Genomic DNA, 15,050 nt, shown 5'->3' with positions numbered 1-15,050 from the left:
TTTTTTTATTTCCTCCAGTGCCTATTCTGCATAAAAAATGTCTTTGATCATCAAGGAAAAGAAATTCTGAAGACAACTGGATACAGCAGCTTGAATCTCACACCTGCCTTCCAACATTCCTTTATTGTTGGGATAAATTTGCTTCTCTTTTGACTGATGTAAAGGAGATAATCATTTCCATAAACACTCTGCTGTTTCCAATTTTTAATACTTTTCCCTTTTGATACAGGTTTGTTAGGATCAGCTCTTTCTGCTGTTATGATTGCGTCTTTACTAATATTGATCTTGGCTGCTTTCTCATGGACAGGTTTGGAGCATACACTCAATGTACCCTTTCAGTCTACAAATGCTGCTGTGGAATACCAGTCCACTTGCTTATTTGTGCCTTTATAAAATTAATACAATCTGTTCCTCCTAGTTTATCTGGTATATCAGAAAATCTCAGGTTTTCTCTGCACACTCTGCCTTCTAACTCTACTTTTTTTTTACAGCTCTTATTAAGAAGTCTCATACTCAGCCAGCCTTTTCTTCATTCCAACACTTGATTTTTTTGCAGTTTTATCAGTTCATCTAAATAGCTAGTTAAAACTTCTTCTGTTTTTTCCAGCCTTTTGTTATTTGAGATGATATACTCCTTCAATGTTTCATTTATTTTAATCACCTCTGAGTACATTTAATTTATTTTTTCCTCTAAATTACAGGAAGCCATCTCTTGTACCAAAGCTGAAGCTTGAATTGCTTTTTGCTGAACAGCTGCAGGATTCTTCCCAGTCATAGGTTCATAGGTTGGTACTAGGCTATCAGCCCTAGGGCCTATTACAAGCCTAGCCATAACAATTCCCTGGCTATTTCTTCCCACACTATTTACTTCCCTGGACCCCTGTCTAGTAGGGCGACTGACGTGATCCCTGGGGTGAATTTCCTTTCTCCAAACCAATTGTCAAGGTTCATTTTGAAGAGGGCCAAAAAAGCACTCTGCTTGACATGTATGGGTAATCTATTCCAGAGTCTGGGGAGTCTCTGGGTCAGGAACCTATCCCCTCCAGCATGTTTTGTTTATTGTGATGACAAGGTTTAGATCCCTGAAGCATGTCAGCATAGGACATCTGCTTTAGGCCTGTGATTCTTTTAGTGAGGTATTTCTGCGGCCTTTCCAGTTGTTGCAGATGTCTTGAGAAGTACATACCAAATGGGGCGTTGTATTCTATAATGGGTCTAATGAGGGATGAGTACAGTGGGACAATGACCTCCTTTTTTCTGGATGAAAAGCCCTTAGTGATGAGGTGATGAATTGTGCCACATAAAAGGATTTCCTGACTGTTGTGGTGATGTGGTTATCGAAGGTGAGACCATTATCCACCTGTGTCCCTAAGTCTCTTATCATACTTTCGGTGTTTAGTGTATTGTCATCTATATGGTAATTCATGGGTACATGTTTTTTTCCCAAAGGGGATAACTATACATTTCTTGGCACTGAGCTTGAGCCCATGGCTCTGGCACCAAGCACCAAGCAATCCATATTTTCTCTTTGCTTCTAGTTTATTGTCTTTCAGATTGTCTACATTTCTTCTTTGCTGGCATCCAGGCAGTATATGTACTAGCCAGTAGCTGAATTAAGTTTGTAGAGTTACTAGCTCTTATTTCTGTTTCGTTTTTATACATTGAGAGAGCTGAAATTCAGTTGTTGATCAATGTACATCCATCTTGGAAGTTAACTATGTTCTTCATATTGATCAATGCTGCATAGCCTAAGCTATATGAATAGATTACCATAGCTTAGAACAACTGGGAGTTGGAAGGAGAAGAGTCCAGAATCCAATGGAGAATGGTCCTACAAACCCTGACCTAGACCTAGAGAAAGAATCTAGCTTGTAATGCTCAGTAAAGGTATGTACAGAGGACGAAGTTACTGCTTCTAGAACAGTTCTATGGTCTAACCCTTTTCAAAAGCCATAAGTGAAGTCACAACCCTGTTAGAATGTGCTTTGACCCTGCCTGGAATAGTATTGTTGTAGTGAGAATAACTAAAGGTAGTAGTCCGTGACAACCATTTGAAAATAATCTGCTTTGACACAGGCTGTCCCTTCTTCTTACATTTACAATTAATAAACAGCTGATCAGAAGTTCTGAAAGATTTTGTTCTGTCAAGATATTACCTCAGTTGTCTGTGGGCATTCAAGGTATGAAGTATCCTGTCTCCCACATTTTGGAGTTTAGGAAAGAACACAAGAAGGTGGACAATTTGGCCTATAGTAATCTCAGATACTACTTTAGGGATAAAATAAGGATTAATTCTCAAGGAAACCCTGTCTCTTTGGAAAATGAGAAAGGTTGACCTACGATAAGAGATTGCATCCCAGATACTCTTCTTGCAGAGGTCAGAGCAGCCAGCAAAACTGTTTTCCTTGTTAAGAACCTCATGTCAGCTAGATGTGTTGGCAAGTGTTAGCATCTCTACCACAAAATTAAGACCCCAAGGCAGAGTCTCCACTTTTCTTGGAGGTCTGTTGTGCAAAACCTGTTTCAAAAATATTTTGATGTGGGAATGCCTTGAAAGAAGGGTATCCATGAGCAGACATGCTGAAATGACCAATAAACGAACCTTGATGGAATAGTAAAAAAGGCCATAGGATATTAACTCACACAGATATTGTAAAACTAGAAAACAGTTAGCGTGGCTCGGCACCAAATAAAAGAAAAATTTCCATTTGTTAATATATGATTTTCTATTAGCAGGCTTTCTTGTCTCCACTAATACTTGCTGTTTATCTTCAGTAAACATGTACCTAAAAGGTATTAAGACCTTATCATCAGGTAATTAGTTGAAGTTGTTTGGGGTTGAGATGTATCAAATACCCCTATTCTCACATGAGTAGATTGAGTCTGTGAGGAAGCTTGTGGTAACTGCCCTTGGCCAGTTCCAAAAGAAAGGAGAACCATTGTTGTCTGGGTGAGAAGGATGATCTTGAGGGAATCCTGCTGAATCTTTAAAAGTGCCCCATATATCATTGAAGAGGGTAAAAAAGCATAGAGGATCATTCCTGTCCAAGAAAGCAAAAAGGCATCTGTCTTCCAGGCCTTCTTGCATAGGGTCCTGTTGAATGTTCAGTAAGGATTCAAAAAGATCTACTTGAAGACTTCCTGACAGATGGGTCAAATCCTGGAAGGCCCCCTGATCTGGTTTCCATTTGTGAGGGTCTGCATTTGTCCTGCTCAGCTTGCCTTTCACACAGTTTTATGCTGATGGAACGTATGAAGCCTGCAGAGTGAGATTGTGTTGTAAAGCTATATCCCATGCTAACATGATTAGTCTCCATAGGGGACAAGACTTGGTTCTCCTTTGCTTGTTTAGATACCACATCACTTTGTATTGTCTGTAACAATGTGAAGTGGTCTTGAGGACCTAAGGTGATTCAGGTAGTTGAGTGTCTTGATAAAAGCAATAATCTCTCTTGCATTTGTGTGTTTGTGTCTGTCATTGTTGTCTCAGATACCTTGAAATTTGTCCCCCTTGATGCTGTTTCCCAAGCAAAGTCTGAGGAAAATGTGGTAACTGACTGCTTTGGAGCAGGAGGTGAGAAGGGAAACTGAAAAGATAATGGGTGCTGGTGTTGGGATCAAAGAGACTTCAGATACAATTGCCTCTTTCTTGTGGAGTCTTGCCAAAGGTATCTTGAAAATCATAGATGCCATGAGACCCAGAATTTTAAGGTATTCCTTCACAGTGACCAAAGGCTGAGTGGAAAAGCCCTAGAATAGATCTTAATATTCTGTGTGATAGACCTAATGATTCTGTGTGATGGAATCAAAAAACTTCTGAATATTCTTTTGGAATCCCAGCCTACCTTGGAGATCTTTCACCCAAATGAGAGATTCTTGACACTTGAAAAAGTCTACAAAGATAAGCAGGTCATCTAAATATGGAAAAATGTGGATTCTGTGTAGCCTGCAATTAATTATAATGGAGCTAGACACTTCAAGAACACTCTTTGAGCACTGGATATCCCAAACTGTAAGTCACAGAACTGATAATGTGACCCAGACACATTAAACCTTAAGAACCATCTGGATTCTGGATAGCTAGGTATGTGACAATAAGCATCTTTTAAATCTAAGGTTACCAAAAACTCAGATGAGAAAGAAGGAACTTGGGCACTATCACAAACTGGTTTAGGAAAGAAAAGTCCAGAACTGGTCTTCACATATTTTCTCTCCTTGGCACCAGAAACATTATTGAATAAAATCCTCCTCCCCACTGGAAAGAAGAAACTGTTTCTATTACCCCCTTAGAAAGCATGTGTTGTAGGACAGGAGGGAACACCGGAGTTTGGTCTGGTGCATGTGGAATAATTCTCTGGAAATAAAGGATTTCTTCCAACTTTCTTTCTTCTGCCAACAGTAACCCTGCTGAATCAGTCTCAAAACCCATCTGTCTGAAACAATCTTTTTCCAAAGAGAGAAAAAGAGATTCAGATTTTTTGGAATGGATAGGGGACTGCCAGGGTGGGATGGGGGTGGGGAGCACAAGGTCTCTTATATAGTCACTCTGACTTATTTGACTGTCCATGTTTTGAGAGGCTCCTGATTTCTTTTTGGAACCACCCTGCCATTGTTTTTGAAATGTCTGTTTACCACATACTGCTGAGACTGTTTTGTTTCTTGCCAAAATTGGATGAGAGAACAGAAAAACCCTTGGACAATTTAGAGGAGGAGAGATGAAAAATCAGAGAGATTCCCTGTATCAGCTTTCTCTTCTCATCAGACTTTTTAATTATCTCTGCAGCAGAGGGACCAAATACAAATCTCTACCAAAAAGGTGAATTCAAAATCTTATTTCTTAAATCCCCTGGCAAGTTTTGAGAATGCAGCCAGGCAATCCTTCTCAACACAGTACCAGTGGCAACAGCCCTGGATATAGTATCTCCAGAGTCATAAACACAAATTAAACAATGGGTAATGACCCGAGAAATAGAAAAAGCTAAACCACAGAAACCATTTTTATCTCACAGGAAGGAACTGTAGATAAAAAGAAGTAGCTAAACTCCTAGTTGAATAATTTTTAGGTTTTGAGTTATAGCTGTTTTCCCGAGAATTAAATTTCAGTGATGACGAAGCCATCTGGACAAAGTCACTTTCACAAGAAAAACAGGAGGCCTTTTTATTATATTAAACAAAAAAAAAAGTTGATCAGATTTTTTAAATTTTTTTTTTGTTCCAAATAATAATATCTGAGCTGCTGACCAAGATAATGATAATGTAGCTTTTTTTCAGCTCTATCTGAAGATAGAAAGGAAGAATAATGGAGATCAATGGATTGATTCATTTGAAGTTTAAAGTTTTCCTTTAAGGGAAGGATAGATCTCTCAAAGATCTGTCTTTGTGAAAAATCAAAAAAATCAAATACTGAACTGAAATGAAGTGAAGTTCCTCACCCCTCCTGCCTCCTCCTGGCTAGTGTAATAGCCATTCAAGATAAGGTTTTTAAAGGAACAAGAAACAGCTGGCATGAAGGGAAGAGATCAGAATCAAGAATTTCAGATGTCAGCAGGAGGAGAGGAGGAGGATTAGGGATTGGAGGATTCCTGATTTCTTTCTTAGTCTGGGCAGGGCAGAGTCTGATATTATACATAATAATATTGCTATCCCGATGACATGAAAAGAAAAATTAGAAACTGACTGAAGACTGACTGTGAAAGAAAGAAGAGCATTAAAAGCTGCTAAGAAGTCCTGCTAAGCCTGCCTGAACAGAAAAAACGGAGGAAGGGGGCAGTGAAAGCCCAATATTTTGAGCCGCATAAGAATGTGTGTAATTTGCCTGGTAGAGGCCTTTCCTTAGTGTAGAGTTGAAGTGAATCTGATATCTCTAACTGCTAGAGAAAGGAAGGAAGGAGAAAGGGAGGAGAGGGAGTGAGAGGGTGAGAAGAAGAGACCTGAGAGGAAGGAATTGACCGTGAATCAGACGATCTGGTGACTGGATTGGTGTCCACCAAACTACAGACATGTTGTCTGTGTGGGATGCAATTGTCCCTACGGGGGAAGAAAGTCGAGGAGCTTGCGCTAAAAAAAAGCTCTCATCTCTCTCACATTTATGTGCAGATGTAACGATGGTACTTTTGAACCCATGCCCATGAACATGAACCATCCTGATAATGACCCCCCCCTCCCGCAGGAGGTGGCACAGTGGCGTGGTGCTATCGGGGACGGGAACTTGAGACGCTGCCTTGTTCCTACGGCAGAATGTGAGCTGTGATGTTGTTGTGATGTTGTTCTGTGGTTGTTTGGGAGTTGGTGGTATGACCACTGTGGCTGGTATGACCACACTGTGAACAGCATCCACTGAAGGAGTGGCCAGGAAGAAAGCCAGGGAAGAAGAGTAATGGCCGCAGCCATGGAGAGATGAATAACTTTAGAACCATTGGCCTGCCTCTACTTTCTGTTGGACTGAATGATCCTGACATGAGTCTGAATGTCTGAAACTCTTGTTCTGTAAGGGTAGCTGACATCAAACAGTGTCTAAATTGCGCCCTAATGAAGCCTATAGACTGGGGCGATAGGATGACTTTGATGCAGAGAACAGAGATGCAAGAATGAGAAAAAATGAGTATTGTGTAACCAGGTGGGGTGGGTAGCTGATGCCTGGGTGTGGCTGACAGAAAGGAGCCAAGTCCTTGAGCGGAAACACCTCCTGACGCAAACACTGCCATGTGCCTGGCCACCACTGCCATGCATTTGGTGAACACTCTGGGGCTGTAGTGAGACCACCTGGACCCTGCAGAAAGCGAAGGGACTGGACCCAAATGTCTGAAAATATGGATGATAGCATGAATTTGATGTGTGCAGAAGCTTCGAGATCTGATGAAGCAATATATTGGGATCCCTGTAAGAAAGCCTGACCCAGAATCCCAAGATCTAGAAAACATCTTCTGAGTGAAATTATGTTGTCGAGTCTGCTGCTCCGACCAGTCGATTTTCATTCAAACCTTTTGCATTGAGTCTCGCTCCTGTGGTATGGCCTGTGAGGAGAGGTCCTATTGTAACTTTTGGGGTAGTTTCTTTTTTGCAGTAGTTTGCGCTTTGACTTGACCTGCAAAGTTTTTTAGACCGGGAACTTGAGGGGGAAGGGACTTGAGATTGAGGGGAGGGGGGAACGGAAGGACTTTGGAACTTGAACTATGATGTCTTGGAAAGGCCGTCCTTATCTAGATTCATGCCTACAGCAGCACCTCTCTGCCTTGCTTGAGCCTGCCTGGAGGAAGGGCCCCACCCTGCAGGGATGCTGAAAAGGCTCAGGAAGAGACTCCTGTTGCCCTGTGGTTCTGACTGGTTTGCCCACCCCTCTGCCCCTGTTGCCCCCTGCCCTCTGCTCTTAGTCTAAAACTCTGCACGGAACTGGGACTGACTCTGCTTATTTATGGAACCACCTCCCCACCCTCTCTGGGATACAAGCCTGAAGGGGGAAAAAATGGAATTTGTGAAGGCAGCCTTACTCTCAGTCCTGCTGCCTCACACCTGGGTCAAGGTTTCTGTCACCTGAGGGCCAAACAAAGCTGGGAAGCTGGAAAATCTGTGAAGGAAAGCTGGGTCAATAAAGGAAAATTGCACAGTCACATCCAGGCTTCGCCTAAGAGCTACACCAGCTGCTGATCTTTTCACTGGCGCCAGCAGCAGCAAAGATTTAGCAGCATGGAGGAGAGTGCAATGGAATCTTGGGTCTCTGAAGCTGTGAATCTTTTCTGGGCCCCTGCAGCTGTAGGATCCTGAACTACTTCTCCCAGCTCCTTCAGGATATCTCTCTGAGTCTGGTGAAGTGACAAAGATAATCTGCGCATCTCTGATAGCAAAAGGTCGCTGAGCTAAACATCCGTCAGAATCTCATTCATGGCCCTAGAGATTATTAGGAGAGGATGGACGGCAGCACATCCCGCTTGCGGCACTCCTGGCCATAAGCCACCACCATGGCATCAGCTGGGGGCACACCACGGAAGAATTGCAACCCATGGCAAAGGGTTCAGCTTTGTTGAGAATTCCTTGGAGGTAGGCTTGTCACAGGATTGAGTTGTCACTAACATTCTTATAATAACCTGCATAAGGGACGAAGAGGGCACAGAGCCAGAGGGCCCAGAAGATCCAATGTAGGGGGATACGGACTGATCCTGTTGGGGGGGGATTGTTGGTGGGTTTCAGTTTTTCATCAGTAGAGTCTAGTCTGGATGAGGGAGTCTACTCATCCCCAGTCTAAGAGGGGATTCCTGGAGAGGATCTACTAGTCAGGGGGGAGATCCAGTCCTTCTCCTCAGTCCCAATGGTAGCTTCCTAGGCGGAGGATCCTCTCAATCCTGTAATTCTTCCTAGGAGGAGGATCGAAGGAGGCTGAGAGTCAAGGGGAAGAGTCCTCAGTCCCTGCAGGAAGTGGGTGGCAGAGGACAGAGGGTACAACAGGGGAAGAGAGGGAAGGGGGTCTGTTGAGATCTAGGAGGCCTGGCCAGGGACCGGTCCATCCTGCCAGAGGAATCCCCAGGCCAGGGGCCCCGAGGCCCCAGCAAGACATAGAGCTGCTCCCCCAGGAGCCGGGAAGGGAAGTCTCCGGCTCTCAGGGAAGCTCACACCGGCCCAGGGGGGCCGAGAGAGGGGCCGCGAGGAGTTCGACAAGGCCCCGATCACCCGGGAAAGGAAGCCGTCGAAGTAGGAAGAGAGGGAGATCACCAAGGAAGGAAGAGGAAAGAAGGGTAAGAGTAGCTGAACCGCCAAGACACCCTCCCGCCTGCCGACTGAGTAAACAAGTGTGGCACCCCCGCTAGGAACTCAGACTGTAAAGTCTGGGGTAGAGTTGAACAGAAGGGGTATCCAGTGTGGACCTGAGTACCTGTGGCTTGTGGATCCACTAACTGACCATCTGAGGTCTTGATCTGACAACCTGATGACCTTGAAGATCGGACCTGCTGGACTGGGAGTGCAATGGACTGAGGTCAGTAGGAGCCCTCCCCTTCCATTGAAGGAGAGACCGGGAGATCTCCGGAGCTCCGAGTCGAGGCGAGATGCCCTGTGACGCCCGGCCGGGCCCACGGAGCCGAATCGAGACGATCGGAGCCGGCACTGCCGGGCCCGCCGATACAGCCACCAAAGTTCGTCTAGCGGCCTGCCGGATGGCCAGCCACGATATTATGTGTGGTTACGGGTGTCGGAGCCGATCACCAATCCTGTGCGTTCGGGGCCGCCGGCCAGCACGCGCCACACTACCGCCCGCACAGGTGGTCGGCCACAGCATTCCCGCCGCTTCGCACATGTAGTGTCGGATCCGCATCGGAGACGCACGGCGGCCTGAAGGCAGGTCGTCTAGACTTCGCTCCTTCCAGCGACGCCGTGGGTCTTCTATAGTCAGAAGCCTGCCGAGGGGCCGGGCGCCTGAAACTCCTTGATGGGTTCCTGCCCCGAAGAAGGACAATGATCTTATTCCCTTAGCCGACTCTCTGGCTGGCTGAAAGACAAATAGCACTGTTGACTGGGAGTCCTCTCCAGGCTCCAGGCTAGTCAGGACTGACAAGAGTCACAGTTTAAAACCTGAAGCCCTCTCACAGTAGTTAAATGGTGCTACAACCTCTCAGACACAACTTGAAACACAACACACACACCATACATTAAGAATTACTCTAACAAAAGGTGACACAAGAAAACACCACACACCACCACCAACACAGGGAATTAACTCAAAGGAAAATTCAAAAAAAAAAAATTCAAACACCAACAGGGACACACAAAAAAAATTAAAACAATAAAAACAATTAAAAAGAAACTAAAAAAACAAATAAAGAATTTAAATAAAAATTACTGACCACAAAAAATAAAAGAGCTGTGAAATTGGTAACTAAAAGACCGAAAAAGATCATAAGATGTGAAAAATTGCTGGGATGCTGGGGAAATGGGCTGCTTAAAGAGATGGCAAATCCAGATCTGGGTAAAAAGTGGCTGCATCATGGCCATATGGGCTTACTTAGATCAAGCAAGGAAGTCGTAGATTGACAACAAGATGCTCATTCCTCATACGTTCACAATTAGTCAGAATAAACTTTAACATAGGAGCCTGACAATTCAAAATTCTAAAAATTAAAGCTGCAGAAGCATATACTTTCTTCCCAAATATATCAATTGTTTTACCATCGTTGTCAGAAGGGAAAGGATTAGAGTTAACAAAATGATTGGCAGTAGCTGGAATGACTAAAGCTAGAGCTGCTGCATCAGGTCTGGGATTACTGTATCGAAAGTTGAAAGACTGAGTAACTTTGTACATTCTAACTGCTTTCTTAGGTGCAGCAGGCTGGCTATCAGGGAAACCACAGGCTGTGATTAACACATTCTCCAATGCTGGCAGCAGTGGGGAAATGGAGAGCATAACTCTCAATCTCTTTGTGCAAGAAAGTGGGCAAAGCCTAAAATAGTGGCGGGATAAAGGCCCAGAAATAGGGACAGATTTTAAATATTGCTGTTATAAATTTTAGAAAGTTGCTAAAACAACATGATTTCTGTTAGTATGCATTTTCTTGAGGTTATGAAGTCTGAAACTCAAATGTATGTCAATGTTTAGTGATATTCATTCTCAGTGATTTGCCAGAATACCACATTTTTTTTTTATGAGGAACAGACCAAAAATATGAGGCAATGATCTGGAAAGTTGAGAGGTATGATGGGAAGAGGTTCTTGGAATTCCATTTGTAACATTTCATAGTATTTTCTTTTTTGTTTTCTAAACATTTTTCATTGATTTTCATGAAATAAAATAATACAAGAAATATGATATATAAATATGCACAATATATGTCTTAAAAACATCATAACATGGAACAATAATTATTTACATTGTCCATAACAGATATAATGTCATTGTTGTGATTACATTCTATCTAGTAGTTTTTAAGCTTCAAGTTAATTTCTTATATGTTATCTTAGTAGTTCTTTCTGAAATAGTTTACAACTCCCTATTACATACAAGTTTAGCTAATAGTAAAAAATCTGTAAATGATAGGATTTATTTACACTTCCAATTTGATGTAATGATGTTTCTTGCAATTGCAAGCAAGGACCAAAGAAGGTGCACCTGTATTTTGGGGGTATGTGTTGGTATTGGTGCACTGAACAGTAATAATGAGTCAGATACTTCACACTTGTTCGACCACAATGCTTTTATGAAATTTCTGAACTCTATCCAGAATGGAGTTACTGTTTTACATGTAAAAAACATGTGTACCCAATCTGCACAAAGTATTTCCTCATCATCTCCAACATTTATTAAGATTATTTTTTTGATATCAAGTCCATCTTATGTGGGGTAATAAAGCTCCTATGGAAGTATTTCCAAGTGAAGATTTTCCAAGAAGGGGATGACGTTAGGCTACTAATTGATTTAAGTACTAATTCTTTATCACTATCTGAAAAAAAATGGATTTGTTTATTCTCTCTGTGAAATTCCTTAAGGAGTCCTCTGGGATTTGCATATTGGTTCTTAAAGATTTATATATACTTGACAATGATAGAATATTATTAACGTGCAAAGTGTTTGTTTCACAAAGAAGAGAAAGTATTTTAGTGAAAGGTGTTGTGCTGGTGATATGACATATTTTGAATTCATTAACTATGTATTCTCTAAATATTTGTATGTTCAACCAGTTGTGCTTTATGTTATACCTGGTCATAAGAGAACACGGTTCCTGGATATTATTATTGCAGAGAAACTGCTGCCAGAAAACTAAGCCATTTTCTTCCATTACTTTTATTTAGATATGTTGAAAGAGTCCAGACATGTCTTCATGTATGCTATGGGAAATATTAAAAGTATTAAGCTTTTTATCATATGATTTTTGTTTATTATCTTTTTAAAATGATCTAATACATAATTAGTGAAAATATTTTTTTTTATTCTTATTGGTATTGTAGAAATGGTCTTTGACAACAAAGAAGATTTTTTTATTGTCTGAGAACATATTATTGTCAATATTTGTGTCTATGTCAGATAATACGATACTTACATGGAAATTTTTCCAATTAGAACTATATTTGGAGTTTAACCACTGGCTCATCACATTAAGTATGGTCAATTCTGCATAAAGTTCTAAATTTGGGAATGCTATTCCCCCATCTTTCCAGCTTCTCTAGTGCCAACCATGGCTAATTCTTGGCTTTTGAGGAAACCATAGGAAATTTATTAACATAGAATTTAGTTGCTTCATTAACATTTTTGATGGGGAGGCAATTAAAGTTTGGAAGTAGAACAAAATTTTGGGTAATATGATCATTTTTATTAATGACAGCCTTTCTTCTATCGTGAAATACATTTTATTCCATCTATTTAAAAATTCCTTAACTGTGGATAATAGGTATTTGTAATTTGTTTTTAAAGTATTATTCCAGTTTGACTTTATGTATATTCCTAAGTACTTAATGGCGTCATTTGCCCAGTTAAAATTGTTGTGTTTTCTTAGAAAAGCATTTACTTTTTATTTATTAATAATGTTTCTGTTTTGGTGTGATTAAAGCTTAGGCCTAAAACCTCTTCAAAAACTTGCAGGGATTTTGTTATATGATCTATAAAGGAATCTATATTTCCAATTGTTAGTATGACATCATCCGCAAAAAGTTGTATTTTAGAAATGTAGCTTGGACTAACAGAGAATCCCTTTATATTAGAATTTGCTCTTATGAAGTTAGCTAGAGGTTCTACTGACAGGGCAAATAATAAGGGGGAGAGTGGGTAGCCTTGTTTAGTGCCTTTTAGGATGTTGAGCAGACCTGATAAAAAAGCACCAATTTTGATGTATGATATTGAGTTAACATATCGTCTCTTAATTATATCAATAAAGTCAGAGGAGAAGTTATATACTTCTAATACTTTAAATAAATAGGACCAATTTATAGAGTCAAAAGCCTTGTTTAAGTCTAGGTTAATAATTGATAGTTCTTTTTTTCCTGTTAGTATGATCTACAAAGGAAAGAACTCTGATAACATTGTCTTGTACTCTTTTATTTAGGATGAAGCCTGTTTGATCATTACCTATTATGTTAGGCATCAGTTGATTTAATCTATTAGCTAATATTGATGTAAACATTTTATAGTTCACATTTAATAGTGAAATGGGATGATATGAAGTTACTATTTTGGGGTCTTTGTCCTGTTTTAGGATAGAGGAAATCATGGCATATTTCCAAGAAGGGAATGAGCTTGTCTTTTTTCTGAATTCCTCAAAAGCTTGTAAAAGTATCTTTAACGTATCATTTGTGAGTACTTTATAAATTTCTCCTGTTAATCCATCTAATCCTGGGGCTTTATTGTTCTTAAGGCTTTGTATCCTCTCTTTTAGTTCACTTAATGTTATTGGTTTGAGAAGTTTGGTATTCTGTTCATAGTATTTTCTGAGGGACTGAGAAACCTCATTGATTTCCCACTGAAAACACTGGCACATTCTGTAAAGAGAAAGAGAATCCTTGATAGGGAAATTCAGATAACATGCTCTCCTCTGAGTCTGTATCAGAATTCCGAGGAGAAAAAAAATATATCTGTCCCATCAAATTTTTTCCAGATTGATTTTATTGAATCTCTTCAGAAACCACCTGATAAGAAAAGTCAACAGCCAGCACCAAATCTTAAGCTAGACTTAGTAAGTTGATCCTGGCAATGACACTAAAATAAGAGAAAATATATGTTTAGTTTTCCATTTCTTTTTGACAGGAAAGTTATGGCAAATAAGGTTTATAATGGCAGCAATAGCTTTTCCCAGGGATGGATACAGCATTCTGGTTGAGCAGGAATGCCTTCCCTGTCCCATAAACAAATACCATCAAATGTAGCTGCCCCTTCCCACTAAGGGGACACCAACAGCTGTAGAGGATGTGGCTAACCCCCAGTCCATAGAATCTGTATTGGTAACATCAGAGGGATCCAGGGAAAAAGATGAGTGGCCTAGATACCAGCTTTGGCCACATCAGAGTCACTTACCTGCAGCTGAGGCAAATTGCTGACCTGCTGTGTTGGCAAAAGCTGTTTAGTAAAATTTTTTTGTGAAGAAGGATCTGCTGTGGAACTGATAGTTTGATTCATGGTCAAGCTGAAAATGGTGCCTGTTTCCTAGGAAACTTAGGCATCATAAGCTCACAGCAAGAGGTTCTCTGGTTCAATCCTCGGCTGGGGTGCCTTCTTTGCGGAGTCTGCATGTCCTCCCTCTGGTTGTGTGTCTTTCCTCCAGGTGCTCCGGTTTCCTCCCACATCCCAAAGACATGCTGTAGGTGGATTGGACACTCTAAATTGGCCCTAGGCATGAGTGTGTGTGCCTTCTGTGGAAGGTTGGGTGCCGGGCTGGCAACTCGATACCATAAGACTCCACTGCCAGTCATGAGCAGACAGGTGATCCGCTGTGGTGACCCCTAACCGGGAAAAGCTGAAAGAAGAAGAAGCTGCTATAATTTTAAAGGACATGAAAAATAATTTTCCCAATAAAAATACAGTAAAATACAATCTAATACACTTTATCAGCCTCCAAAAGTAATTTAAACACAGTTTCTCCACAAAAAAAATGTTTTTTGAATGTTTAAATCAACCTTTAAATCACCAAACACAAAAGTAAAGCAAAGTTGTATAATAATCAATATAAATACATACCCATAGCTTAAAAAAGTAGTTTTCCAGACAGGAAAGTAAATTAAAACATGAAAAATAATATGTGGAAGGATTTCCCCAAAGGGAACGTATCTGCCCAGCAATGGAATAGCACAAGTTAGTTGGTCCTCTGAAGCCCAAAGTGGAGCATACTCTTCAATGGCAGGAAAGCTCTGAGCGGCTTGGTACCACAAACCTGTCTTTATAGGCAGTTTAGCTCAAGATGACTAAAGGTTTGGGCATATGGAAGGTTCCCTGATGGTTTGGAAGCTGACCAGCTTTATATTCTATAACCCACATAGCTTAGGCTACTGCAGCAGTGACCAATATGAAGAACATCATAATCTTCATGTGTGTTCAATATGATCATTAATGTAGACTTGAAATTATAAACTTAGCTTCTGCTTTCTCT

At 41.0% G+C, this 15,050-nt stretch overlaps 1 protein-coding gene across 1 annotated transcript in view; it reads left to right on the top strand.

Annotated features, from left to right (window-relative positions):
* LOC122805880 (ras-related protein Rab-7L1-like) overlaps nt 1-15,050 on the top strand; it is a 486,016-nt gene that overhangs the window by 61,563 nt on the left and 409,403 nt on the right. The gene's annotated exons all lie outside the window — the stretch shown is intronic.

This window comes from Protopterus annectens, chromosome 7.part0, assembly GCF_019279795.1.
Source record: "Protopterus annectens isolate FY-2018-M chromosome 7.part0, PAN1.0, whole genome shotgun sequence".
NCBI classification, from domain to species: Eukaryota; Metazoa; Chordata; order Ceratodontiformes; family Protopteridae; genus Protopterus; species Protopterus annectens.
Note: the sequence above shows the minus strand (reverse complement) of the source record. Positions and strands in the feature narration are given on the sequence as shown.